Raw genomic sequence first — 26515 nt, 5'->3', positions numbered from 1 at the left:
TCTTTATTTCCCCAAGTTCCCTAACATCCATGCCTTTCTCAACCGTAAATACCGATGTGAAATATTCATTTAGGATCTCACCCATCTCTTGTGGTTCCGCACATAGATGACCTTGTTGATCCTTAAGAGGCCCTACTCTCTCCCTAGTTACTCTTTTGCCCTTTATGTACTTGTAGAAGCTCTTTGGATTTCAATGAGATCACTTCTCATTCTTCTAAACGCTAGTGAATGTAGGCCTAGTCGAGCCAATCTCTCCTCAAACGTCAGTCCTGCCATCCCAGGAATCAGTCTGGTAAACCTTCGTTGCACTCCATCCATGGCAAGGACATCCTTCCTCTGATAAGGAGACCAAAACTGCACACAATACTCCAGATGTGGTCTCACCAAGGCCCTGTATAACTGCAGTAAGACATCCATGCTCCTGTACTCAAATCCTCTTGCGATGAAGGCAAACATACCATTCGCCTTCCTAACTGCTTGCTGCACCTTTCAGCGACTGGTGTACAAGGACACACAGGTCTTGTTGCACCTCCCCTTTTCCCAATCTGTCACCATTCAGATAATAAGCTGCCTTTCTGTTTTTACAACCAAAGTGAAAGTACCATCTACAGATGCACTGCAGCAATTCGCCAAGGCTTCTTCGACAGCACCTCCCAAACCCGCGACCTCTACCACCTAGACGGACAAGGGCAGCAGGCACATGGGAACAACACCACCTGCACGTTCCCCTCCAAGTCACACACCATCCCGACTTGGAAATATATCGGCCGTTCCTTCATCGTCGCTGGGTCAAAATCCTGGAACTCCCTTCCTAACAGCACTGTGGGAGAACCTTCACCACACGGACTGCAGCGGTTCAAGAAGGCGGCTCACCACCACCTTTTCAAGGGCAATTAGGGATGGGCAATAAATGCCGGCCTCGCCAGCGACGCCCACATCCCATGAACGAATAAAAGAAAAAAATTGAAAAAAATTCTTCATTCATTTGTGAAAGTTCAAACAATTTGGAATTCTTTATTCGTCACACTGAAACTTTCAATTTCACAATTTTTTTTTAAAATTTGAAGTCTTTTAAAATAAAAATAAGTATTATAATTTCTCCGAGCTACTTATGTGGCGTTCTGCTGAAGTACACAGGGGAGCTCTACATCATAAAATTAACCACATTGTGCCAATTTGTACATAACAATAACTTGGATTTATATAGCACTTTTAACGTAGTAAAACATCCCAAGGCACTTCACAGGATCGTTATTAAACAAAATTTGACAATGAGCACCGTAAGGATATTAGGACAGGTGACCAAACTTGGTCAAAGATGTAGGTTTAAAGAAACGTCTTAAAGGAGGAGAGAGAGGTAGAGAGGGGGAGAGGTTTAGGGTGGGAATTCCAGAGTTTAAGCCTAGGAACAGCCACCAATGGTGGAGCGATTAAAATCGGGGATGCGCAAGAGGCAAGATTTGGAGGAGCGCAGAGATCTCGGAGGGTTATAGGGCTGGAGGAGGTTACAGAGATAGGGAGGGACGAGGCCATGGGGGGATTTGAAAACAAGGATGAGAATTTTAAAACTGAGGCGTTGGCGGACTGGGAGCCAATGTAGGTCAGCGAGCACAGGGGTGATGGGTAAACGGGACTTGGTGCGAGTTAGGATAGGGGCAACAGGGTTTTGGATGTGCTCAAGTTTACGGAGGGTGCAAGGTGGGAGGCCGGTCAGGAGACCATTGGAATAGTCAAGTCTAGAGGTAACAAAGGCATGGATGAGGGTTTGAGCAGCAGATGAGCTGAGGCAGGGGCAGACACGGGCAATGTTACAGAGGTGGAAGTAGGTGGTCTTGGTGATGGAGCGGATATGGGGTTGCAAGCTCAGCTCAGAGTCAAATAGGACGCCAATAGTCTGGTTCAGCCTCAGATAGTGGCAGGGAGAGGGATGCAGTCGGTGTTTGGGGAACAGGGTTTGTGGTGGGGATCACAAAGCACAGAACTAGGTTAGATGACGATGACAATGACAATGACGGACAGGAAAAGACCGTCTAGTCCATCCAGCCTGTCCGACATAATTGTGATACCTTGTGCATCACAGTGTGTACACTCCCTACCCCACCCAAAACTATGTGATCTCCTGGGGGAAGCAGAAACAAGATTAATAACCCAGACCAATTTGGAAAATGAAAAATCTAGGAAATTTCTCTCCGACTCCCACCTTAGGCAATCGAAACACGCCCAGACCACCACTCTGGCCCTGATAATGCTATGCAGAACCTACCTTAGAGGGTCACTGACCTTGGGAATAAGTTGCTGGCTCGAGCAGTGGGAGCAGATCCACTGCAAATATTCAAAAAGAGATGCAGAGGGGGCCCTGGAGGAGGTTGACGGGACTGGTTTTTGGACTGCAGCGGTTCAAGAAGGCGGCTCACCACCACCTTCTCGAGGGCAATTAGGGATTGGGCAATAAATGCCGGCCTCGCCATCAACGCCCACATCCCATGAACGAATAAAAAAATAGAATGTATTCAGGGATTGGAGAGGAATTTCCTAGGATTGGAATGACATTAATTTCTTCCCACCTGTGGACACTCCCACCTCATGCACTCATCACTCCTGCCACAGTCCACGACAGCACATCATGGGCTGAATTTTCCACCGTTATCCCGCCAGAAATTGGGAAAATAGGGTGGTGAGGCCCATCACTGCCTCCCCCCGAACACAATTTTCCCCCCTCCCATACCCCCACCCCTTTAACGGCACTTCACAGGAGAGTGGCTGATTTCTCCAGACCTGCTGAGAACATCCCATCATAGATCCTAACCTTCAGGCACCTCTTATCACAAATCCTGTACAAAGAGCTGCTGAGCACAAACGTCACAGACAAAACTCTAATTCTGTCCTGAGATTATGGTACAACCTTTAAATAACATTCCTTCAACAGAGCTTTCTTCAGTCACAGACTCAAAATTTGTTTTCTCTAAATGTTATTGTCAGGTACAAGATATATGGGAACACATATAAAGCACACGTAACATATAAAGCACACTTATAAAGTATATGCAACATAAAAAGTATTCATAACATATAAAGTATACATACATGTAACAAGCTGATCTAGGCCCAGGACCCAGGACCCAGAGCTCAATTAGATACAGACAAGATTCTAAAACAAGTGAGGTTTATTCACCCACATGGTGTGTTTACTTACAGAATGCACAAGACAGTGATCGGTATTACTATCATGCCTACCCCTTATTCCTCCTCGGTCCCCTCCTCTCCAAACTGCCCCCCTCGGTCCCCTCCTCTCCAAACTGCCCCCCTCGGTCCCCTACTCTCCAAACTTGCCCCCTCGGTCCCCTCCTCTCCAAACTTGCCCCCTCGGTCCCCTCCTCTCCAAACTTGCCCCCTCGGTCCCCTCCTCTCCAAACTTGCCCCCTCGGTCCCCTCCTCTCCAAACTTGCCCCCTTGGTCCCCTCCTCTCCAAACTGCCCCCCTCGGTCCCCTCCTCTCCAAACTTGCCCCCCTCGGTCCCCTCCTCTCCAAACTGCCCCCCTCGGTCCCCTCCTCTCCAAACTTGCCCCCTCGGTCCCCTCCTCTCCAAACTGCCCCCCTCGGTCCCCTCCTCTCCAAGCTACCCCCCTCGGTCCCCTCCTCTCCAAACTGCCCCCCTCGGTCCCTTCCTCTCCAAACTACCCCCCTCGGTCCCCTCCTCTCCAAACTGCCCCGCTCGGTCCCTTCCTCTCCAAACTGCCCCCCTCGGCCCCTTCCTCTCCAAACTACCCCCCTCGGCCCCTTCCTCTCCAAGCCAGCCCCCTCAGTCCCCTCCTCTCCAAACTACCCCCCTCGGCCCCTTCCTCTCCAAGCCAGCCCCCTCGGCCCCTTCCTCTCCAAGCCAGCCCCCCTCGGCCCCTTCCTCTCCAAGCCAGCCCCCCTCGGCCCCTTCCTCTCCAAGCCAGCCCCCCTCGGCCCCTTCCTCTCCAAACTACCCCCTCTTCAACAGAAACATTTTACAGCCTTTTATTCTTACAGGCTGGGAGTCATTATAGGCAGTTAAGGTCAATGATTTCTTAATAAAGCTATACCGCCTTTTATATAACTTCTTAAAGTGACATCCCTATCTTGGATACAGAGCTCGCGACAGCCTCTGCCTCACATATCATCCCTCTCTCATTCTGTTACAGTAACACAAAGTATTCATGACAAATAAAGAATCATAACATATAAAGTATACGTAACTGGAACATGTATCAAGTATACATAACATATAAAGTATTAGTAACATATAAAATATACGTAACATACAAAGTATACGTAACAGAAGCACATATAAAGTATAGGTAATTGGAACACGTAGAAAGTATATGTAACATGTAAAATGTGGTGTGTGATTAACCCGCACCCGGTCGTTGTGATGCAGGCAGCACGTAACATTCGTGCTGCCTGGTGATTTCAGTGATTGCTGCGTCCAGCCAGCCCTACCTGCGGTGTTGAGTGGCTGCTCACCAGCAGGGGGCCCAGATATCGCCAGTGGCTAGCACCAGTTAAAGGCAGCTTGCACCTCTTAAAGGGGAGGTGCACTGTGGCTGCAGGAAGTGGTGAAAGTCAATTGGAAAGTGAATCTGTGCTGCAATATAGTACAGTATGGTGATGATGGGACCTCTGGAATTTGTAATGAGCAACAGCTGGGCTGCTCAATGTTTGCGGGACTCTGATATTTGCAAAATATAAGATACGGGTCTGAATGGAGATCAGACATCACACACGTAAAACACAGATGCAGATCCCAGCCCTGTGTTTACAAACTGTTGAGTTATTTTAAAACATTGACTAAGGGTTGCACAATACTAAATCCCACATCCTCCAATCTGCACACCAGATCCCACCAATCTGCCGATCTGAGTTTGTACTGGGCCTGTGAGAGAGCACTAAGGTGATGCACTGGAGGCCTTGGTGCAAGAGGTGGACAGAAGGATGGGCATCCTATATCCGCTGGGGGGGGGCGGTAAGAGGCCCTCCGGGAATATGCTCCCGAAGCAGTGGGAGGTAGTAGAGGACGAAGTCACTGCCAGGCTCATAACAACACGAATGTGGATGCAGTGCAGGAAGAAGTTCAATGATTTGACACAAGTGATCAAGATGAGTGAGGCCAACTGTCAAGTGGCGTCTCCCACCAACTGCACCGCTAGCCGCATCCACTGCCCTCCGTCACCAACCTACCAACAAACTCTTTCAATCAGATGCTTCCTCTCACCCTCACACATTACCACTGTTGCAAGCTGCACACCCACGACTCACAGGCCGCACACACTGGCAGCTATTCAACCATGACAGCCACATCACCCAAATATCTTGCAGGACACTCACCGACACAGGTCCCACTTTCTTGCTGGAGAAGGTGGCGCATAACAGGAGGCAGTGAGTGGCAGTGGTTCCATGGAACACGAACCTGCCGTCCACTCTCAGGATGACAGCACTCCTGTCCCACCCCTGCCACTCCGCCAGTACTCTTGCTGTTGCCTGTCAGCTGGCCATCCCATTCCCTGTAGAGTATTGAAACTTTATTATAGGAACATAGGAAGATAGGAATGGGAATAGGCCATTATACAGGCCAATCGATAGATTTCTAGATATTAAAGGCATCAAGGGATATGGGGATGGTGCAAGAAAATGGTGTTGAGGTAGAAGATCAGCCATGATCTTGTTGAATGGCGGAGCAGGCTCGAGGGGCCGGATGGCCTACTCCTGCTCCTGTTCCTTATGTTCTTATGTTCTTATTTAGCCCCTCGAGCCTGTTCCGCCATTCAATGAGATCATGCTTGATTTGTGACCTAACTCCATATTCCTGCCTTAGCCCCATATCCCTTAATACCTTTGGTTAACAAAAATCTATCAATCTCAGATTTAAAATTAACAACTGAGTTAGCATCAACTGCCATTTGCGGAACAGTGCTCCAAACTTCTACCACCCTTTGAACTTAGAAGGGTTTTCTAACTTCACTCCTGGCTCTAATTTTTAGACTATGTCCCCTAGTCCCAGTATTCAAGTATAGGAGACCTCCAAAAACAGGTACAAATGCATCAGAAGTCAGAAGCAAAAATCCAGCAACTAAGCGGTAACTCCTGCTTGATCTCGTTAAATAGCGCTGGTGGGATGGTCCTCCGTGCATGTTGGCTGGAGTACTGAGTTCCAAAATCAAATCTGTCCCTTTAAACCAGCACTGCACACTGACCTACCACCTATTCTCCCTACTTTACATGGTGCCATGTTCGTTATCTGCGCGTGTGCGAATGCCTTTACCAATATGGCGTCCAGTACACGTCACGCTAGAAGTGTGCGTATTCCGGACGCATTTTGGGTCCTTAGGAGTCCACGTAGCACCTACACAATGGACGCTATGAGGCCCAATTTAGAGCTCCTGAAGTATACGAAACTGGAACATGTACAAAGTATACCTAACATAGAAAGTATACGAAACAGGAATGCGTATAAAGTATGTATAACATATAAAGTACACATAACATATAAGGTATAAGTAACATATAAAGTCTGCATAACATATGAAGTATATGTAACATAGAAAAGTATAACATATAAAATATACATAACAAAATATGTTACATATGAAGTACATGTAACATACAAAGTATATGCAACAAAGAAAAGTATACGTAACGTACAAAGTAGACGTAATGTATAAAATATACGTAACATATAAAGTACAAGTAACTGGAACACCTATAAAGTATACCTAACATGTAAAGTATACATAACTGGAACACATATACCATATAAATTAAACGTAACGTACAAACCATACGTCACTGGAACACTAATTGAAGAACTTGCATTTATTTAGAGCTTGTATTTAAATTGTACGTCCTCATGACATCTCAAAGTGCTTCACAGCCAACTAAGTACATTTGAGGTGTGTCAAGAGGGTGAATACTGAGGGGGAGAGGCCCAGCCGAATGTCCTTTTTCTCCAAGGGGGCCATTTTTGTTTAGTTTCGATTTCAATGGAGTGAGAATCAGGCGCGTTCTCTAACGGCCAGGCATTCTGCCAAATTACAGCTCGGGCGGCAAAGGACCGAAATTTGCCCCAGTATTTCTACGGAATGTAAGCAAACACGGCAGCCAATTTGCACACAGCAAGATCCAACGAACAATAACAACAACCTGCATTTATATAGCGCATTTAACATAGTAAAACTTCCCAAGGCGCTTCACAGGAGCATTATCAGACAAAACTTGACACCGAGCCACATAAGGAGATCAAAAAGGTAGGTTATATAGAGCGTCTAAAAGGAGGAGAGAGAGGTAGAGAGGCGAAGAGGTTTGCGGAAAGAATTCCAGAGCTTAGGGCCCAGGCAGCTGAAGGCACGGCCGCCAATGGTGGGGTGATGAAAATCGGGGATTCGCAAGAGGCCAGAATTGGAGGAGCGCAGAGATCTCGGAGGGTTGTAGGGCCGGAGGAGGTTAGAGAGATAGGGAGGGGCGAGGCCAGGGAGAGATTTGAACACGAGGATAAGAATTTTAAAATCGAGACGTTGCCCGACTGGAAGATAATGCGGACCAGAAGACAGATCCAGTGAGCACAGTGGTGATGAGTGAACAGGACTTGTTGTGAGTTTTGGATGAGCTGAAGTTTACAGAGGACAAAAGATGGGAGACTGGCCAATTGAGTATTAGAATAGTCGAGTCTGGAGGTAACAAATACATGGATGAGGGCTTCAGCAGCAGGTGAACTGAGGCAGGGGCGGAGATTGACCGAACAGCAATGAGACAAATGATCTAATAAAGTATACTGAACTGCAACACATACAAAGTGTACCTAACTGGATATGTACAGGTCAGATGGCATTTTTATGTACAAGCTGACAATTTAAAGAGACTTTTCAATCTTGTATGTCTCGCTAGCAGAACAGCACAAGCAGGCAGGGAACATTTTTCTGCAATGTCATTTTCACAAAGCAAATTTTGTTAATATGAACCAGTGTTTGTGAGACCCTGCAGGAAAAGTTCACCTGCTGTTTGGTAAAAGACATATTGCCCCTTTTGAAGCCTCCTACAACGACCTACAGGGCTTAAAAACATTCTGCTGGGCCTTATGTTTCAACCAGCCTAAATTTGAAAACTAAAGCCCAGCTGGGAAGCATCCAGCCAGCAAAAGAAATCTAAATATGGATAGCGCAGGAATTTAAGGCTCATTTGGAATGTAGCATACAGTGAACTGAAAGAAATAGCACTGCTTACATAATGTAAACATAAAGCTACTAGCATATTAAAAACAAATAAACATTCACCTAACTTACTTTTCAAAGGAGGTCTTAGCAGAAACTGTTCTGTTTCATTTGTACTGAGTTCCTCTTCAGCACCCTACCGCTCAGGCTGATGAGTGGCTTTCTTGCAGTTTTGTATCCCTGAGAGATAAACACATTGAGCAGACCATTGAAAATACCATTTCTGGAGTGGGAGGGTGGAGCCAGACAGCCAGAGCTGCGAACAATTGACTCAGCACCGACGTGCTATCCTAGCAGTGAAATCGGGAGCCTGGTGGGGTTTTTTTTGGTATGTAAGTTAGCACAACAGCAACATTCAGCTGGTACTGACCAATCCTGAAAGAGCTGGAGAGATTGTAGATGGGAAGCAGCAGCTCGGCGTTTAAAGGAATAACAGAATAAAGATTGTGCTGCTTTGTTGCTGGTATCCTGTGCAAATGTTTGGGGTTAAACAGACTGCTGAGGTCAAAGTGAAACCTTATGTAAAAGATTGGGTGGAGCAGAGTATCAGTGGCAATTTTACAATTTAGAAGAAAGAAAGGAAAGTAGGAAAGGCATGCATTTATATAGCGCCTTTCACGACCACCGGACATCCCAAAGCACTTCACAACCAATCAAGTACTTTCGAAGCGTAGACGCAGTTGTAATGTAGGAAACATGGCAGCCAATTTACAGACAGAAAGGTGCTGCAAACAGCAATGTGACAATAACCAGATAATCAGTTTTAGGGATGTTGGTTGCGGGATAAATATTGGCCACGACACCGGGGAGAACTCCGCTGCTCTTCTTTGAATTGTGGCCATGGGATCTTTTACATCTAATAACCTGAGAGGGGAGACAGTGCACTCCCTCAGTGCTGCACTGGGAGGATCAGCTTCCATCACATGCTCAGGTCTCTGGAGTGGGGCTTAAACCCACAACCTTCTGACATCACGAGGCCAGAGTGCTACCCACGAAGCCGAGGCTGACACCATAAGCACCAGAGGGGAAAAAACGCCCAGCCAAAAATAATTGCGGTGGGGGGAGGGAAATAATTCCCCTCATGTTTGCACTTGTGTGTTGAGGCGCAGAAGTCCTTGGCATTTGGCATTGTGACGCGATCAGGCTGAAGTGCGAGCAATTCTCAAGGTGTTCCATTAAATTTCGGTGAATTGAAAAACAACAGAGTCAGAGTAGAACTCCGCCGAAAAGCAGAGCCCGAAAAAGACGAGGAGAAAGGGTGGGACCACATGTGAGCTGCCGATGTAAGTTTGTTAAAAAAGATAGGGTGCAGTGGGATCAACTTCCGCCTGACACTTCGACCAACAATCCCAAGGACAGGGTCATTTAAATATTAGGGACAGGCGCCCACTGGAGGAGGGCGACTTGTGGGAGCAGGCACAGGGCAGATGTACCGACCACTGGACATTCTGGGCACATCTGGGGCAATTTCGTGGCCACTCACGTACACCCCCAAAAGTGAGCATGCAATGGGTTGGTGGGTGGGTGGAAAAGGAGACCAACCCTCCCAGAGTGGGAACTTACCAAAGGACCAAGGAGCCAGAATCAAAAGACTGATTGGGGACAACAGGTGTCAGTGTGAACTGGGGGTAAGGACACAGTGTGAACTGGGGGTAAGAATTGTCAGTGTGAACTGGGGGTAAGGACACAGTGTGAACTGGGGGTAAGGACTGTCAGTGTAAACTGGGGGTAAGGACTGTCAGTGTGAACTGGGGGTAAGGACTGTCAGTGTAAACTGGGGGTAAGGACTGTCAGTGTGAACTGGGGGTAAGGGCTGTGAGTGGGAACTGGGGGTAAGGAATGTTAGTATGAACTGGGGGTAAGGACTGTCAGTGTGAACTGGGGGTAAGGAATGTCAGTGTGAACTGGGGGAAAGGACTGTCAGTGTGAACTGGGGGTAAGGATTGTCAGTGTGAACTGGGGGTAAGGACTGTCAGTGTGAACTGGGGGTAAGGACTGTCAGTGTGAACTGGGGGTAAGGGCTGTGAGTGTGAACTGGGGGAAAGCACTGTCAGTGTGAACTGGGGTTAAGGATTGTCAGTGTGAACTGGGGGTAAGGACTGTCAGTGTGAACTGGGGGAAAGGACTGTCAGTGGGAACTGGGGGTAAGGACTGTCAGTGGGAACTGGGGGTAAGGACTGTCAGTGTGAACTGGGGGTAAGGACACAGTGTGAACTGGGGGTAAGGACTGTCAGTGGGAACTAGGGGTAAGGATTGGTCGTATGAACTGGGGGTGAGGATTGTCAGTGTGAACTGGGGGTAAGGACTGTGAGTGGGAACTGGGGGTAAGGATTGTCAGTGTGAACTGGGGGTAAGGGCTGTCAGTGTGAACTGGGGGTAAGGACTGTCAGTGTGAACTGGGGGTAAGGACTGTCAGTGTGAACTGGGGGTAAGGACTGTCAGTGGGAACTAGGGGTAAGGATTGTCAGTGTGAACTGGGGGTAAGGATTGTCAGTGTGAACTGGGGGTAAGGACTGTCAGTGGGAACTGGGGGGAAGGACTGTCAGTGTGAACTGGGGGTAAGGACTGTCAGTGTGAACTGGGGGTAAGGACTGTCAGTGGGAACTAGGGGTAAGGATTGTCAGTGTGAACTGGGGGAAAGACAGAGTGTGAACTGGGGGTAAGGATTGTCAGTGTGAACTGGGGGAAAGACAGAGTGTGAACTGGGGGTAAGGATTGTCAGTGTGAACTGGGGGTAAGGATTGTCAGTGTGAACTGGGGGTAAGGACTGTCAGCGGGAACTGGGGGTAAGGACTGTCAGTGTGAACTGGGGGAAAGACAGAGTGTGAACTGGGGGTAAGGATTGTCAGTGTGAACTGGGGGAAAGACAGAGTGTGAACTGGGGGTAAGGATTGTCAGTGTGAACTGGGGGTAAGGATTGTCAGTGTGAACTGGGGGAAAGACACAGTATGAACTGGGGGTAAGGACAGAGTGTGATCTGGGGGTAAGGACAGAGTGTGAAATGGGGGTAAGGACTGTCAGTGTGAACTGGGGGTAAGGACTGTGAGTGGGAACTGGGGGTAAGGACTGTCAGTGTGAACTGGGGATAACGACTGTCAGTGTGAACTGGGGGAAAGGACACAGTGTGAACTGGGGGTAAGGACTGTCAGTGTGAACTGGGGGCAAGGACTGTCAGTGTGAACTGGGGGTAAGGACTGTCAGTGTGAACTGGGGGTAAGGACTGTCAGTGTGAACTGGGGGTAAGGACTGTCAGTGTGAACTGGGGGTAAGGACTGTCAGTCATCTCCACACCGCCTGAGGAAGGGGAAATCCCCCGAAAGCTTGTGGGATTAAAAATAAAATCGTTGGACTATAACTTGGTGTTGTAAAATTGTTTACAATTGTTAACCACAGTCCATCACCGGCATCTCCACATCAGTGTGAACTGGGGTTAAGGACACAGTGTGAACTGGGGGTACGGGCTGTCAGTGGGAACTGGGGGTAAGGACTGTCAGTGGGAACTGGGGGTAAGGACTGTGAGTGGGAACTGGGGGTAAGGACTGTCAGTGGGAACTGGGGGTAAGGACTGTGAGTGGGAACTGGGGGTAAGGACTGTGAGTGGGAACTGGGGGTAAGGACTGTCAGTGGGAACTGGGGGTAAGGACTGTGAGTGGGAACTGGGGGTAAGGACTGTGAGTGGGAACTGGGGGTAAGGACTGTGAGTATGAACTGGGGGTAAGGACTGTCAGTGGGAACTGGGGGTAAGGACTGTCAGTGTGAACTGGGGGTAAGGGCTGTGAGTGTGAACTGGGGGAAAGGACTGTCAGTGTGAACTGGGGGTAAGGGCTGTCAGTGTGAACTGGTGGTAAGGACTGTCAGTGGGAACTGGGGGTAAGGATTGTCAGTGGGAACTGGGGGTAAGGACTGTCAGTGGGAACTAGGGGTAAGGATTGTCAGTGTGAACTGGGGGAAAGGACACAGTGTGAACTGGGGGTAAGGACTGTCAGTGTGAACTGGGGATAACGACTGTCAGTGTGAACTGGGGGAAAGGACACAGTGTGAACTGGGGGCAAGGGCTGTCAGTGTGAACTGGGGGCAAGGACTGTTAATGTGAACTGGGGGTGAGGACTGTCAGTGTGAACTGGGGGTAAGGACTGTCAGTGGGAACTGGGGGTAAGGACTGTCAGTGTGAACTGGGGGTAAGGACTGTCAGTGGGAACTGGGGGTAAGGACTGTCAGTGGGAACTGGGGGTAAGGACTGTCAGTGGGAACTGGGGGTAAGGACTGTGAGTGGGAACTGGGGGTAAGGACTGTCAGTGGGAACTGGGGGTAAGGACTGTGAGTGGGAACTGGGGGTAAGGACTGTCAGTGGGAACTGGGGGTAAGGACTGTCAGTGGGAACTGGGGGTAAGGACTGTGAGTGGGAACTGGGGGTAAGGACTGTCAGTGGGAACTGGGGGTAAGGACTGTGAGTGGGAACTGGGGGTAAGGACTGTCAGTGGGAACTGGGGGTAAGGACTGTCAGTGGGAACTGGGGATAAGGACTGTCAGTGGGAACTGGGGGTAAGGACTGTCAGTGGGAACTGGGGGTAAGGACTGTCAGTGGGAACTGGGGGTAAGGACTGTCAGTCATCTCCACACCGCCTGAGGAAGGGGAAATCCCCCGAAAGCTTGTGGGATTAAAAATAAAATCGTTGGACTATAACTTGGTGTTGTAAAATTGTTGACAATTGTTAACCCCAGTCCATCACCGGCATCTCCACATCAGTGTGAACTGAGGTTAAGGACACAGTGTGAATTGGGGTTCAGGACTGTCAGTGTGAACTGGGGGTAAGGACTGTCAGTGGGAACTGGGGTTAAGGACACAGTGTCAACTGGGGGTAAGGACACAGTGTGAACTGGGTTTAAGGACACAGTGTGAACTGGGGGTAAGGACTGTCAGAGGGAACTGGGGGTAAGGACTTTTAGTATGAACTGGGGGTAAGGACTGTCAGTGTGAACTGGGGATAAGGACTGTCAGTGTGAACTGGGGGAAAGGACACAGTGTGAACTGGGGGTAAGGGCTGTCAGTGTGAACTGGGGGGAAGGACTGTCAGTGGGAACTGGGGGAATGACAGAGTGTGAACTGGGGGCAAGGATTGTTAATGTGAACTGGGGGTAAGGACTTTCAGTGTGAACTGGGGGTAAGGACTGTCAGTGTGAACTGGGGGTAAGGACTGTCAGTGTGAACTGGGGGTAAGGACACAGTGTGAACTGGGGGTAAGGGCTGTCAGTGGGAACTGGGGGTAAGGGCTGTCAGAGGGAACTGGGGGTAAGGACTGTCAGTGTGAATTGGGGGGAAGGACTGTCAGTGGGAACTGGGGTGAGGACACAGTGTGAACTGGGGGTAAGGACTGTGAGTGGGAACTGGGGGTAAGGACTGACAGCGTGAACTGGGGGTAAGGACTGTCAGTGGGAACTGGGGGTAAGGACTGTTAGTATGAACTGGGGGTAAGGACTGTCATTGTGAACTGGGGGTAAGGGCTGTGAGTGTGAACTGGGGGAAAGGACTGTCAGTGTGAACTGGGGGTTAGGATTGTCAGTGTGAACTGGGGGTAAGGGCTGTGAGTGTGAACTGGGGGAAAGGACTGTCAGTGTGAACTGGGGGTAAGGACTGTCATTGTGAACTGGGGGTAAGGGCTGTCAGTGTGAACTGGGGGTAAGGACTGTCAGATGGAACTGGGGGTAAGGACTGTCAGTGTGAACTGGGGGTAAGGACACATTGTGAACTGGGGGTAAGGACTGTCAGTGGGAACTAGGGGTGAGGATTGTTAGTATGAACTGGGGGTAAGGATTGTCAGTGTGAACTGGGGGTAAGAACTGTCAGTGTGAACTGGGGGTAAGGACTGTCAGTGTGAACTGGGGGTAAGGACACAGTGTGAACTGGGGGTAAGGGCTGTCAGTGTGAACTGGGGGGAAGGACTGTCAGTGGGAACTAGGGGTAAGGACTGTCAGTCGGAACTAGGGGTAAGGACTGTCAGTGTGAACTGGGGGTAAGGACTGTTAGTATTGAACTGGGGGTAAGGACTGTCAGTGGGAACTGGGGGAATGACAGAGTGTGAACTGGGGGCAAGGACTGTCAATGTGAACTGGGGGTAAGGACTGTCAGTGGGAACTGGGGGTCAGGACTGTCAGTGTGAACTGGGGATAAGGACTGTCAGTGGGAACTGGGGGTCAGGACTGTCAGTGGGAACTGGGGGTCAGGACTGTCAGTGTGAACTGGGGATAAGGACTGTCAGTGTGAACTGGGGGTAAGGACACAGTGTGAACGGGGGGGTAAGGGCTGTCAGTGTGAACTGGGGGTCAGGAGTGTCAATGTGAACTGGGGGTAAGGACTGTCAGTGGGAACTGGTGGTAAGGAAACAGTGTGAACTGGGGGAAAGACACAGTGTTAACTGGGGATAAGGATACAGTGTGAACTGGGGGTAAGGACTGTCAGTGTGAAATGGGGGTAAGGACTGTCAGTGTGAAATGGGGGTAAGGACTGTCAGTGTGAAATGGGGGTAAGGACTGTCAGTGTGAACTGGGGGCAAGGACTGTCAGTATGAACTGGGGGTAAGGACACAGTGTGAACTGGGGGTAAGGACTCTCAATGTGAACTGGGGGTAAAGACTGTCAGTGTGAACTGGGGGTAAGGACTGTCAATGTGAACTGGGGGTAAAGACTGTCAGTGTGAACTGGGGGCAAGGACACAGTGTGAACCCAGGGTAAGGGCTGTCAGTGTGAACTGGGGGTAAGGACTGTCCGTGTGAACTGGGGTTAAGGACACATTGTGAACTGGGGGTAAGGACACAGTGTGAACTGGGGGAAGACACAGTGTGAACTTGGGGTAAGGACTGTCAGTGTGAATTGGGGGGAAGGACTGTCAGTGGGAACTGGGGTGAGGACACAGTGTGAACTGGGGGTAAGGACTGTCAGTGTGAATTGGGGGGAAGGACTGTCAGTGGGAACTGGGGTGAGGATTGTCAGTGTGAACTGGGGGAAAGGACACAGTGTGAACTGGGGGTAAGGACTGTCAGTGTGAACTGGGGATAACGACTGTCAGTGTGAACTGGGGTAAGGACACAGTGTGAATTGGGGGGAAGGACTGTCAGTGTGAACTGGGGGGAAGGACTGTCAGTGGGAACTGGGGGTAAGGACTGTTAGTGTGAACTGGGGGAAAGGACACAGTGTGAACTGGGGGTAAGGACTGTCAGTGTGAACTGGGGATAACGACTGTCAGTGTGAACTGGGGGAAAGGACACAGTGTGAACTGGGGGCAAGGGCTGTCAGTGTGAACTGGGGGCAAGGACTGTTAATGTGAACTGGGGGTGAGGACTGTCAGTGTGAACTGGGGGTAAGGACTGTCAGTGGGAACTGGGGGTAAGGACTGTCAGTGTGAACTGGGGGTAAGGACTGTCAGTGGGAACTGGGGGTAAGGACTGTCAGTGGGAACTGGGGGTAAGGACTGTCAGTGGGAACTGGGGGTAAGGACTGTGAGTGGGAACTGGGGGTAAGGACTGTCAGTGGGAACTGGGTGTAAGGACTGTGAGTGGGAACTGGGGGTAAGGACTGTCAGTGGGAACTGGGGGTAAGGACTGTCAGTGGGAACTGGGGGTAAGGACTGTGAGTGGGAACTGGGGGTAAGGACTGTCAGTGGGAACTGGGGGTAAGGACTGTGAGTGGGAACTGGGGGTAAGGACTGTCAGTGGCAACTGGGGGTAAGGACTGTCAGTGGGAACTGGGGGTAAGGACTGTCAGTGGGAATTGGGGGTAAGGACTGTCAGTGGGAACTGGGGGTAAGGACTGTCAGTGGGAACTGGGGGTAAGGACTGTCAGTCATCTCCACACCGCCTGAGGAAGGGGAAATCCCCCGAAAGCTTGTGGGATTAAAAATAAAATCGTTGGACTATAACTTGGTGTTGTAAAATTGTTGACAATTGTTAACCCCAGTCCATCACCGGCATCTCCACATCAGTGTGAACTGAGGTTAAGGACACAGTGTGAATTGGGGTTCAGGACTGTCAGTGTGAACTGGGGGTAAGGACTGTCAGTGGGAACTGGGGTTAAGGACACAGTGTCAACTGGGGGTAAGGACACAGTGTGAACTGGGGGTAAGGGCTGTCAGTGTGAACTGGGTTTAAGGACACAGTGTGAACTGGGGGTAAGGACTGTCAGAGGGAACTGGGGGTAAGGACTTTTAGTATGAACTGGGGGTAAGGACTGTCAGTGTGAACTGGGGATAAGGACTGTCAGTGTGAACTGGGGGAAAGGACACAGTGTGAACTGGGGGTAAGGGCTGTCAGTGTGAACTGGGGGGAAGGACTGTCAGTGGGAACTGGGGGAATGACAGAGTGTGAACTGGGGGCAAGGATTGTTAATGTGAACTGGGGGTAAGGACTTTCAGTGTGAACTGGGGGTAAGGACTGTCAGTGTGAACTGGGGGTAAGGACTGTCAGTGTGAACTGGGGGTAAGGACACAGTGTGAACTGGGGGTAAGGGCTGTCAGTGGGAACTGGGGGTAAGGGCTGTCAGAGGGAACTGGGGGTAAGGACTGTCAGTGTGAATTGGGGGGAAGGACTGTCAGTGGGAACTGGGGGTAAGGACTGTCAGTGTGAACTGGGGGAAAGGACTGTCAGTGTGAACTGGGGGTAAGGACTGTCAGTGGGAACTGGGGGTAAGGACTGTTAGTATGAACTGGGGGTAAGGACTGACAGCGTGAACTGGGGGTAAGGACTGTCAGTGGGAACTGGGGGTAAGGACTGTTAGTATGAACTGGGGGTAAGGACTGTCATTGTGAACTGGGGGTAAGGGCTGTGAGTGTGAACTGGGGGAAAGGACTGTCAGTGTGAACTGGGGGTTAGGATTGTCAGTGTGAACTGGGGGTAAGGGCTGTCAGTGTGAACTGGGGGTAAGGACTGTCAGATGGAACTGGGGGTAAGGACTGTCAGTGTGAACTGGGGGTAAGGACACAGTGTGAACTGGGGGTAAGGACTGTCAGTGGGAACTAGGGATGAGGATTGTTAGTATGAACTGGGGGTAAGGATTGTCAGTGTGAACTGGGGGTAAGAACTGTCAGTGTGAACTGGGGGTAAGGACTGTCAGTGTGAACTGGGGGTAAGGACACAGTGTGAACTGGGGGTAAGGACTGTCAGTGTGAAATGGGGGTAAGGACTGTCAGTGTGAACTGGGGGGAAGGACTGTCAGTGGGAACTAGGGGTAAGGACTGTCAGTCGGAACTAGGGGTAAGGACTGTCAGTGTGAACTGGGGGTAAGGACTGTTAGTATTGAACTGGGGGTAAGGACTGTCAGTGGGAACTGGGGGAATGACAGAGTGTGAACTGGGGGCAAGGACTGTCAATGTGAACTGGGGGTAAGGACTGTCAGTGGGAACTGGGGGTCAGGACTGTCAGTGTGAACTGGGGATAAGGACTGTCAGTGGGAACTGGGGGTCAGGACTGTCAGTGGGAACTGGGGGTCAGGACTGTCAGTGTGAACTGGGGATAAGGACTGTCAGTGTGAACTGGGGGTAAGGACACAGTGTGAACGGGGGGGTAAGGGCTGTCAGTGTGAACTGGGGGTCAGGAGTGTCAATGTGAACTGGGGGTAAGGACTGTCAGTGGGAACTGGTGGTAAGGAAACAGTGTGAACTGGGGGAAAGACACAGTGTTAACTGGGGATAAGGATACAGTGTGAAATGGGGGTAAGGACTGCCAGTGTGAACTGGGGGTAAGGACTGTCAGTGTGAAATGGGGGTAAGGACTGTCAGTGTGAACTGGGGGTAAGGACTGTCAGTGTGAACTGGGGGCAAGGACTGTCAGTATGAACTGGGGGTAAGGACACAGTGTGAACTGGGGGTAAGGACTGCCAGTGTGAACTGGGGGTAAGGACTGTCAGTGTGAAATGGGGGTAAGGACTGTCAGTGTGAAATGGGGGTAAGGACTGTCAGTGTGAACTGGGGGTAAAGACTGTCAGTGTGAAATGGGGGTAAGGACTGCCAGTGTGAACTGGGGGTAAGGACTGTCAATGTGAACTGGGGGTAAAGACTGTCAGTGTGAACTGGGGGTAAGGACACAGTGTGAACCCAGGGTAAGGGCTGTCAGTGTGAACTGGGGGTAAGGACTGTCCGTGTGAACTGGGGGTAAGGACTGTCAATGTGAACTGGGGGTAAAGACTGTCAGTGTGAACTGGGGGCAAGGACACAGTGTGAACCCAGGGTAAGGGCTGTCAGTGTGAACTGGGGGTAAGGACTGTCCGTGTGAACTGGGGTTAAGGACACATTGTGAACTGGGGGTAAGGACACAGTGTGAACTGGGGGAAGACACAGTGTGAACTTGGGGTAAGGACTGTCAGTGTGAATTGGGGGGAAGGACTGTCAGTGGGAACTGGGGTGAGGACACAGTGTGAACTGGGGGTAAGGACTGTGAGTGGGAACTGGGGGTAAGGACTGACAGCGTGAACTGCGGGTAAGGACTGTCAGTGGGAACTGGGGGTAAGGACTGTTCGTATGAACTGGGGGTAAGGACTATCATTGTGAACTGGGGGTAAGGGCTGTGAGTGTGAACTGGGGGAAAGAACTGTCAGTGTGAACTGGGGGTAAGGATTGTCAGTGTGAACTGGGGGTAAGGGCACTCAGTGTGAACTGGGGGTAAGGACTGTCAGTGGGAACTGGGGGTAAGGACTGTCAGTGTGAACTGGGGGTAAGGACTGTCAGTGTGAACTGGGGATAAGGACACAGTGTGAACTGGGGGTAAGGACTGTCAGTGTGAACTGGGGGGAAGGACTGTCAGTGGGAACTGGGGGGAAGGACTGTCAGTGGGAACTGGGGGAATGACAGAGTGTGAACTGGGGGCAAGGATTGTTAATGTGAACTGGGGGTAAGGACTTTCAGTGTGAACTGGGGGTAAGGACTGTCAGTGTGAACTGGGGGTAAGGACTGTCAGTGTGAATTGGGGGGAAGGACTGTCAGTGGGAACTGGGGTGAGGACACAGTGTGAACTGGGGGTAAGGACTGTGAGTGGGAACTGGGGGTAAGGAGTGACAGCGTGAACTGGGGGTAAGGACTGTCAGTGGGAACTGGGGGTAAGGACTGTTAGTATGAACTGGGGGTAAGGACTGTCATTGTGAACTGGGGGTAAGGGCTGTGAGTGTGAACTGGGGGAAAGGACTGTCAGTGTGAACTGGGGGTTAGGATTGTCAGTGTGAACTGGGGGTAAGGGCTGTCAGTGTGAACTGGGGGTAAGGACTGTCAGATGGAACTGGGGGTAAGGACTGTCAGTGTGAACTGGGGGTAAGGACACAGTGTGAACTGGGGGTAAGGACTGTCAGTGGGAACTAGGGGTGAGGATTGTTAGTATGAACTGGGGGTAAGGATTGTCAGTGTGAACTGGGGGTAAGAACTGTCAGTGTGAACTGGGGGTAAGGACTGTCAGTGTGAACTGGGGGTAAGGACACAGTGTGAACTGGGGGTAAGGGCTGTCAGTGTGAACTGGGGGGAAGGACTGTCAGTGGGAACTAGGGGTAAGGACTGTCAGTCGGAACTAGGGGTAAGGACTGTCAGTGTGAACTGGGGGTAAGGACTGTTAGTATTGAACTGGGGGTAAGGACTGTCAGTGGGAACTGGGGGAATGACAGAGTGTGAACTGGGGGCAAGGACTGTCAATGTGAACTGGGGGTAAGGACTGTCAGTGGGAACTGGGGGTCAGGACTGTCAGTGTGAACTGGGGATAAGGACTGTCAGTGGGAACTGGGGGTCAGGACTGTCAGTGGGAACTGGGGGTCAGGACTGTCAGTGTGAACTGGGGATAAGGACTGTCAGTGTGAACTGGGGGTAAGGACACAGTGTGAACGGGGGGGTAAGGGCTGTCAGTGTGAACTGGGGGTCAGGAGTGTCAATGTGAACTGGGGGTAAGGACTGTCAGTGGGAACTGGTGGTAAGGAAACAGTGTGAACTGGGGGAAAGACACAGTGTTAACTGGGGATAAGGATACAGTGTGAAATGGGGGTAAGGACTGCCAGTGTGAACTGGGGGTAAGGACTGTCAGTGTGAAATGGGGGTAAGGACTGTCAGTGTGAACTGGGGGTAAGGACTGTCAGTGTGAACTGGGGGCAAGGACTGTCAGTATGAACTGGGGGTAAGGACACAGTGTGAACTGGGGGTAAGGACTGTCAATGTGAACTGGGGGTAAAGACTGTCAGTGTGAACTGGGGGTAAGGACTGTCAATGTGAACTGGGGGTAAAAATGTCAGTGTGAACTGGGGGCAAGGACACAGTGTGAACCCAGGGTAAGGGCTGTCAGTGTGAACTGGGGGTAAGGACTGTCCGTGTGAACTGGGGTTAAGGACACATTGTGAACTGGGGGTAAGGACACAGTGTGAACTGGGGGAAGACACAGTGTGAACTTGGGGTAAGGACTGTCAGTGTGAATTGGGGGGAAGGACTGTCAGTGGGAACTGGGGTGAGGACACAGTGTGAACTGGGGGTAAGGACTGTCAGTGTGAATTGGGGGGAAGGACTGTCAGTGGGAACTGGGGTGAGGACACAGTGTGAACTGGGGGTAAGGACTGTGAGTGGGAACTGGGGGTAAAGACTGTCAGTGTGAACTGGGGGTAAGGACTGTCAGTGTGAACTGGGGGTAAGGACTGTCAGTGTGAACTGGGGGTAAGGACTGTCAGTGGGAACTGGGGGTAAGGACTGTTAGTATGAACTGGGGGTAAGGACTATCATTGTGAACTGGGGGTAAGGGCTGTGAGTGTGAACTGGGGGAAAGGACTGTCAGTGTGAACTGGGGGTAAGGATTGTCAGTGTGAACTGGGGGTAAGGGCACTCAGTGTGAACTGGGGGTAAGGACTGTCAGTGGGAACTGGGGGTAAGGACTGTCAGTGTGAACTGGGGGTAAGGACTGTCAGTGTGAACTGGGGATAAGGACACAGTGTGAACTGGGGGTAAGGACTGTCAGTGTGAACTGGGGGTAAGGACTGTCAGTGTGAACTGGGGGTAAGGACTGTCAGTGTGAACTGGGGGTAAGGACTGTCAGTGGGAACTGGGGGGAAGGACTGTCAGTGGGAACTGGGGGGAAGGACTGTCAGTGGGAACTGGGGGAATGACAGAGTGTGAACTGGGGGCAAGGACTGTCAATGTGAACTGGGGATAAGGACTGTCAGTGTGAACTGGGGATAAGGACTGTCAGTGTGAACTGGGGGTAAGGTCTGTCAGTGTGAACTGGGGATAAGGACACAGTGTGAACTGGGGGGAAGGACTGTCAGTGGGAACTGGGGGGAAGGACTGTCAGTGGGAACTGGGGGAATGACAGAGTGTGAACTGGGGGGAAGGACTGTCAGTGTGAACTGGGGATAAGGACTGTCAGTGGGAACTGGGGGTCAGGACTGTCAGTGGGAACTGGGGGTCAGGACTGTCAGTGTGAACTGGGGGTAAGGATTGTCAGTGTGAACTGGGGGTAAGGGCTGTCAGTGTGAACTGGGGGTAAGGACTGTCAGTGGGAACTGGGGGTAAGGACTGTCAGTGTGAACTGGGGGTAAGGACTGTCAGTGTGAACTGGGGGTAAGGATTGTCAGTGGGAACTGGGGGTAAGGACTGTCAGTGGGAACTGGGGGAAAGGATTGTCAGTGGGAACTGGGGGTAAGGACTGTCAGTGTGAACTGGGGGTAAGGACTGTCAGTGTGAACTGGGGGTAAGGACTGTCAGTGTGAACTGGGGGTAAGGACTGTCAGTGTGAACTGGGGGTAAGGACTGTCAGTGTGAACTGGGGGTAAGGACTGTCAGTGGGAACTGGGGGAAAGGATTGTCAGTGGGAACTGGGGGTAAGGACTGTCAGTGTGAACTGGGGGTAAGGACTGTCAGTGTGAACTGGGGGTAAGGACTGTCAGTGTGAACTGGGGGTAAGGATTGTCAGTGTGAACTGGGGGAAAGGACACAGTGTGAACTGGGGGGAAGGACTGTCAGTGGGAACTGGGGGAAAGGACTGTCAGTGTGAACTGGGGGTAAGGACTGTCAGTGTGAACTGGGGGTAAGGATTGTCAGTGTGAACTGGGGGAAAGGACACAGTGTGAACTGGGGGGAAGGACTGTCAGTGGGAACTGGGGGCAAGGACTGTCAGTGTGAACTGGGGGGAAGGACTGTCAGTGTGAACTGGGGTAAGGACACAGTGTGAACTGGGGGCAAGGACTGTCAGTGTGAACTGGGGTAAGGACACAGTGTGAACTGGGGGTAAGGGCTGTCAGTGGGAACTGGGGGAATGACAGAGTGTGAACTGGGGGCAAGGACTGTTAATGTGAACTGGGGGTAAGGACTTTCAGTGTGAACTGGGGGTAAGGACTGTCAGTGTGAACTGGGGGTAAGGACTGTCAGTGTGAACTGGGGGTAAGGACACAGTGTGAACTGGGGGTAAGGGCTGTCAGTGGGAACTGGGGGTAAGGACACAGTGTGAACTGGGGGTAAGGACTGTCAGTCATCTCCACACCGCCTGAGGAAGGGGAAATCCCCCGAAAGCTTGTGGGATTAAAAATAAAATCGTTGGACTATAACTTGGTGTTGTAAAATTGTTTACAATTGTTAACCCCAGTCCATCACCGCCATCTCCACATCAGTGTGAACTGGGGTTAAGGACACAGTGTGAACTGGGGGTAAGGACTGTCAGTGTGAACTGGGGTTAAGGACACAGTGTGAACTGGGGGTAAGGACTGTCAGTGTGAATTGGGGGGAAGGACTGTCAGTGGGAACTGGGGTGAGGACACAGTGTGAACTGGGGGTAAGGACTGTGAGTGGGAACTGGGGGTAAGGACTGACAGCGTGAACTGGGGGTAAGGACTGTCAGTGGGAACTGGGGGTAAGGACTGTTAGTATGAACTGGGGGTAAGGACTGTCATTGTGAACTGGGGGTAAGGGCTGTGAGTGTGAACTGGGGGAAAGGACTGTCAGTGTGAACTGGGGGTTAGGATTGTCAGTGTGAACTGGGGGTAAGGGCTGTCAGTGTGAACTGGGGGTCAGGACTGTCAGTGGGAACTGGGGGTGAGGACTGTCAGTGTGAACTGGGGGTAAGGACACAGTGTGAACTGGGGGTAAGGACTGTCAGTGGGAACTAGGGGTGAGGATTGTTAGTATGAACTGGGGGTAAGGATTGTCAGTGTGAACTGGGGGTAAGGACTGTCAGTGTGAACTGGGGGTAAGGACTGTCAGTGGGAACTGGGGGAAAGGACACAGTGTGAACTGGGGGTAAGGGCTGTCAGTGTGAACTGGGGGGAAGGACTGTCAGTGGGAACTAGGGGTAAGGACTGTCAGTGGGAACTAGGGGTAAGGACTGTCAGTGTGAATTGGGGGTAAGGACTGTCAGTGGGAACTGGGGGAATGACAGAGTGTGAACTGGGGGCAAGGACTGTCAATGTGAACTGGGGGTAAGGACTGTCAGTGGGAACTGGGGGTCAGGACTGTCAGTGTGAACTGGGGATAAGGACTGTCAGTGGGAACTGGGGGTCAGGACTGTCAGTGGGAACTGGGGGTCAGGACTGTCAGTGGGAACTGGGGGTAAGGACTGTCAGTGTGAACTGGGGGCAAGGACACAGTGTGAACTGGGGGAAAGACACAGTGTTAACTGGGGATAAGGATACAGTGTGAAATGGGGGTAAGGACTGTCAGTGTGAACTGGGGGTAAGGACTGTCAGTGTGAAATGGGGGTAAGGACTGTCAGTGTGAACTGGGGGTAAGGACTGTCAGTGTGAACTGGGGGCAAGGACTGTCAGTATGAACTGGGGGTAAGGACACAGTGTGAACTGGGGGTAAGGACTGTCAATGTGAACTGGGGGTAAAGACTGTCAGTGTGAACTGGGGGTAAGGACTGTCAATGTGAACTGGGGGTAAAGACTGTCAGTGTGAACTGGGGGCAAGGACACAGTGTGAACCCAGGGTAAGGGCTGTCAGTGTGAACTGGGGGTAAGGACTGTCCGTGTGAACTGGGGTTAAGGACACATTGTGAACTGGGGGTAAGGACACAGTGTGAACTGGGGGAAGACACAGTGTGAACTTGGGGTAAGGACTGTCAGTGGGAACTGGGGGTAAGGACTGTTAGTATGAACTTGGGGTAAGGACTGTCATTGTGAACTGGGGGTAAGGGCTGTGAGTGTGAACTGGGGGAAAGGACTGTCAGTGTGAACTGGGGGTAAGGATTGTCAGTGTGAACTGGGGGTAAGGGCTGTCAGTGTGAACTGGGGGTAAGGACTGTCAGTGGGAACTGGGGGTAAGGACTGTCAGTGTGAACTGGGGGTAAGGACTGTCAGTGTGAACTGGGGATAAGGACACAGTGTGAACTGGGGGTAAGGACTGTCAGTGGGAACTGGGGGGAAGGACTGTCAGTGGGAACTGAGGGGAAGGACTGTCAGTGGGAACTGGGGGAATGACAGAGTGTGAACTGGGGGCAAGGACTGTCAATGTGAACTGGGGATAAGGACTGTCAGTGGGAACTGGGGGTCAGGACTGTCAGTGTGAACTGGGGGTCAGGAGTGTCAGTGTGAACTGGGGGTAAGGACTGTCAGTGGGAACTGGGGGTAAGGACTGTCAGTGCGAACTGGGGGTAAGGACTGTCAGTGTGAACTGGGGGTAAAGACTGTCAGTGTGAACTGGGGGCAAGGACACAGTGTGAACTGGGGGAAAGACACAGTGTGAACTGGGGATAAGGATACAGTGTGAAATGGGGGTAAGGACTGTCAGTGTGAACTGGGGGTAAGGACTGTCAGTGTGAAATGGGGGTAAGGACTGTCAGTGTGAACTGGGGGTAAGGACTGTCAGTGTGAACTGGGGGCAAGGACTGTCAGTATGAACTGGGGGTAAGGACACAGTGTGAACTGGGGGTAAGGACTGTCAATGTGAACTGGGGGTAAAGACTGTCAGTGTGAACTGGGGGTAAGGATTGTCAGTGTGAACTGGGGGCAAGGACACAGTGTGAACCCAGGGTAAGGGCTGTCAGTGTGAACTGGGGGTAAGGACTGTCAGTGTGAACTGGGGTTAAGGACACATTGTGAACTGGGGGTAAGGACACAGTGTGAACTGGGGGAAGACACAGTGTGAACTTGGAGTAAGGACAGAGTGTGAACTAGGGGTAAGGACAGAGTGTGAACTGGGGGTAAAGACTGTGAGTGGGAACTGGGGGAAAGACAGAGTGTGAACTGGGGGTAAGGACTGTCAGTGTGAACTGGGGGTAAGGACACAGTTTGAACTTGCGGTAAGGACAGTCAGTGTGAACTGGGGGTAAGGACTGTGAGTGTGAACTGGGGGTAAGGACCGTCAGTGTGAACTGGGGTAAGGACACAGTGTGCACTGGGGGTAAGGACTGTCAGTGTGAACTGGGGGTAAGGACTGTCAGTGTGAACTGAGGGTAAGGATGGTCAGTGTGAACTGGGGGTCAGGACACAATTTGAACTGGGGCAAAGACACAGTGTGAACTGGGGGTAAGGAATGTCAGTGTGAACTGGGGGCAAGGACTGTCAGTGTGACCTGGGGGTAAGGACTGTCAGTGTGACCTGGGGGTAAGGACACAGTGTGAACTGGGGGTAAGGACACAGTGTGAACTGGGGGTAAGGACTGTCAGTGTGAACTGGGGGTAAGGACTGTCAGTGTGAACTGGGGGTAAGGACTGTCATTGTGAACTGGGGGTAAGGACAGAGTGTGAACTGGGGGTAAGGACAGAGTGTGAACTGGGGGTAAGGACTGTCAGTGTGAACTGGGGGTAAGGACACAGTTTGAACTGGCGGTCAGGACTGTCAGTGTGAACTGGGGGTAAGGACTGTCAGTGTGAACTGGGGGTAAGGACTGTCATTGTGAACTGGGGGTAAGGACACAGTGTGTACTGCGGGTAAGGACTGTCAGTGTGAACTGGGGGAAAAGACTGTCAGTGTGAACTGGGGGTAAAGACAGAGTGTGAACTGGGGGTAAGGACAGAGTGTGAACTGGGGGTAAGGACTGTCAGTGTGAACTGGGGGTAAGGACACAGTTTGAACTGGCGGTCAGGACTGTCAGTGTGAACTGGGGGTAAGGGCTGTCAGTGTGAACTTGGGGTAAGGACTGTGAGTGTGAACTGGGGGTAAGGACCGTCAGTGTGAACTGGGGTAAGGACACAGTGTGCACTGGGGGTAAGGACTGTCAGTGTGAACTGGGGGTAAGGATGGTCAGTGTGAACTGGGGGTAAGGACACAGTATGAACTGGGGAAAGGACACAGTATGAACTGGGCTTAAGGACTGTCAGTGTGAACTGGGGGTAAGGACTGTCAGTGTGAACTGGTGGTAA

At 51.2% G+C, this 26515-nt stretch overlaps 1 protein-coding gene and 1 long non-coding RNA gene across 4 annotated transcripts in view; one reads left to right on the top strand and one right to left on the bottom strand.

Annotated features, from left to right (window-relative positions):
- Positions 1-1099, top strand: part of LOC137331692 (uncharacterized) — a 52470-nt gene extending 51371 nt beyond the window's left edge. The window contains exon 4 of the long non-coding RNA XR_010965537.1: positions 594-1099. This is a non-coding gene — a long non-coding RNA (uncharacterized lncRNA). The remainder of the gene's footprint in view (positions 1-593) is intronic.
- Positions 1-26515, bottom strand: part of LOC137331691 (alpha-1,4-N-acetylglucosaminyltransferase-like) — a 154860-nt gene that overhangs the window by 69994 nt on the left and 58351 nt on the right. For 2 of the 3 annotated variants that reach the window (XM_067995657.1, XM_067995659.1), the window contains exon 1: positions 8298-8614. The gene's annotated coding sequence lies outside the window, so the exon portion shown is untranslated. Of the gene's footprint in view, positions 1-5349; positions 5526-8297; positions 8615-26515 lie in introns of those variants that run through there. The other variant, XM_067995656.1, reaches the window with a different exon arrangement.

Source organism: Heptranchias perlo, chromosome 13, assembly GCF_035084215.1.
Source record: "Heptranchias perlo isolate sHepPer1 chromosome 13, sHepPer1.hap1, whole genome shotgun sequence".
NCBI classification, from domain to species: Eukaryota; Metazoa; Chordata; class Chondrichthyes; order Hexanchiformes; family Hexanchidae; genus Heptranchias; species Heptranchias perlo.
This window is presented reverse-complemented; position numbering and strand designations above follow the sequence as displayed.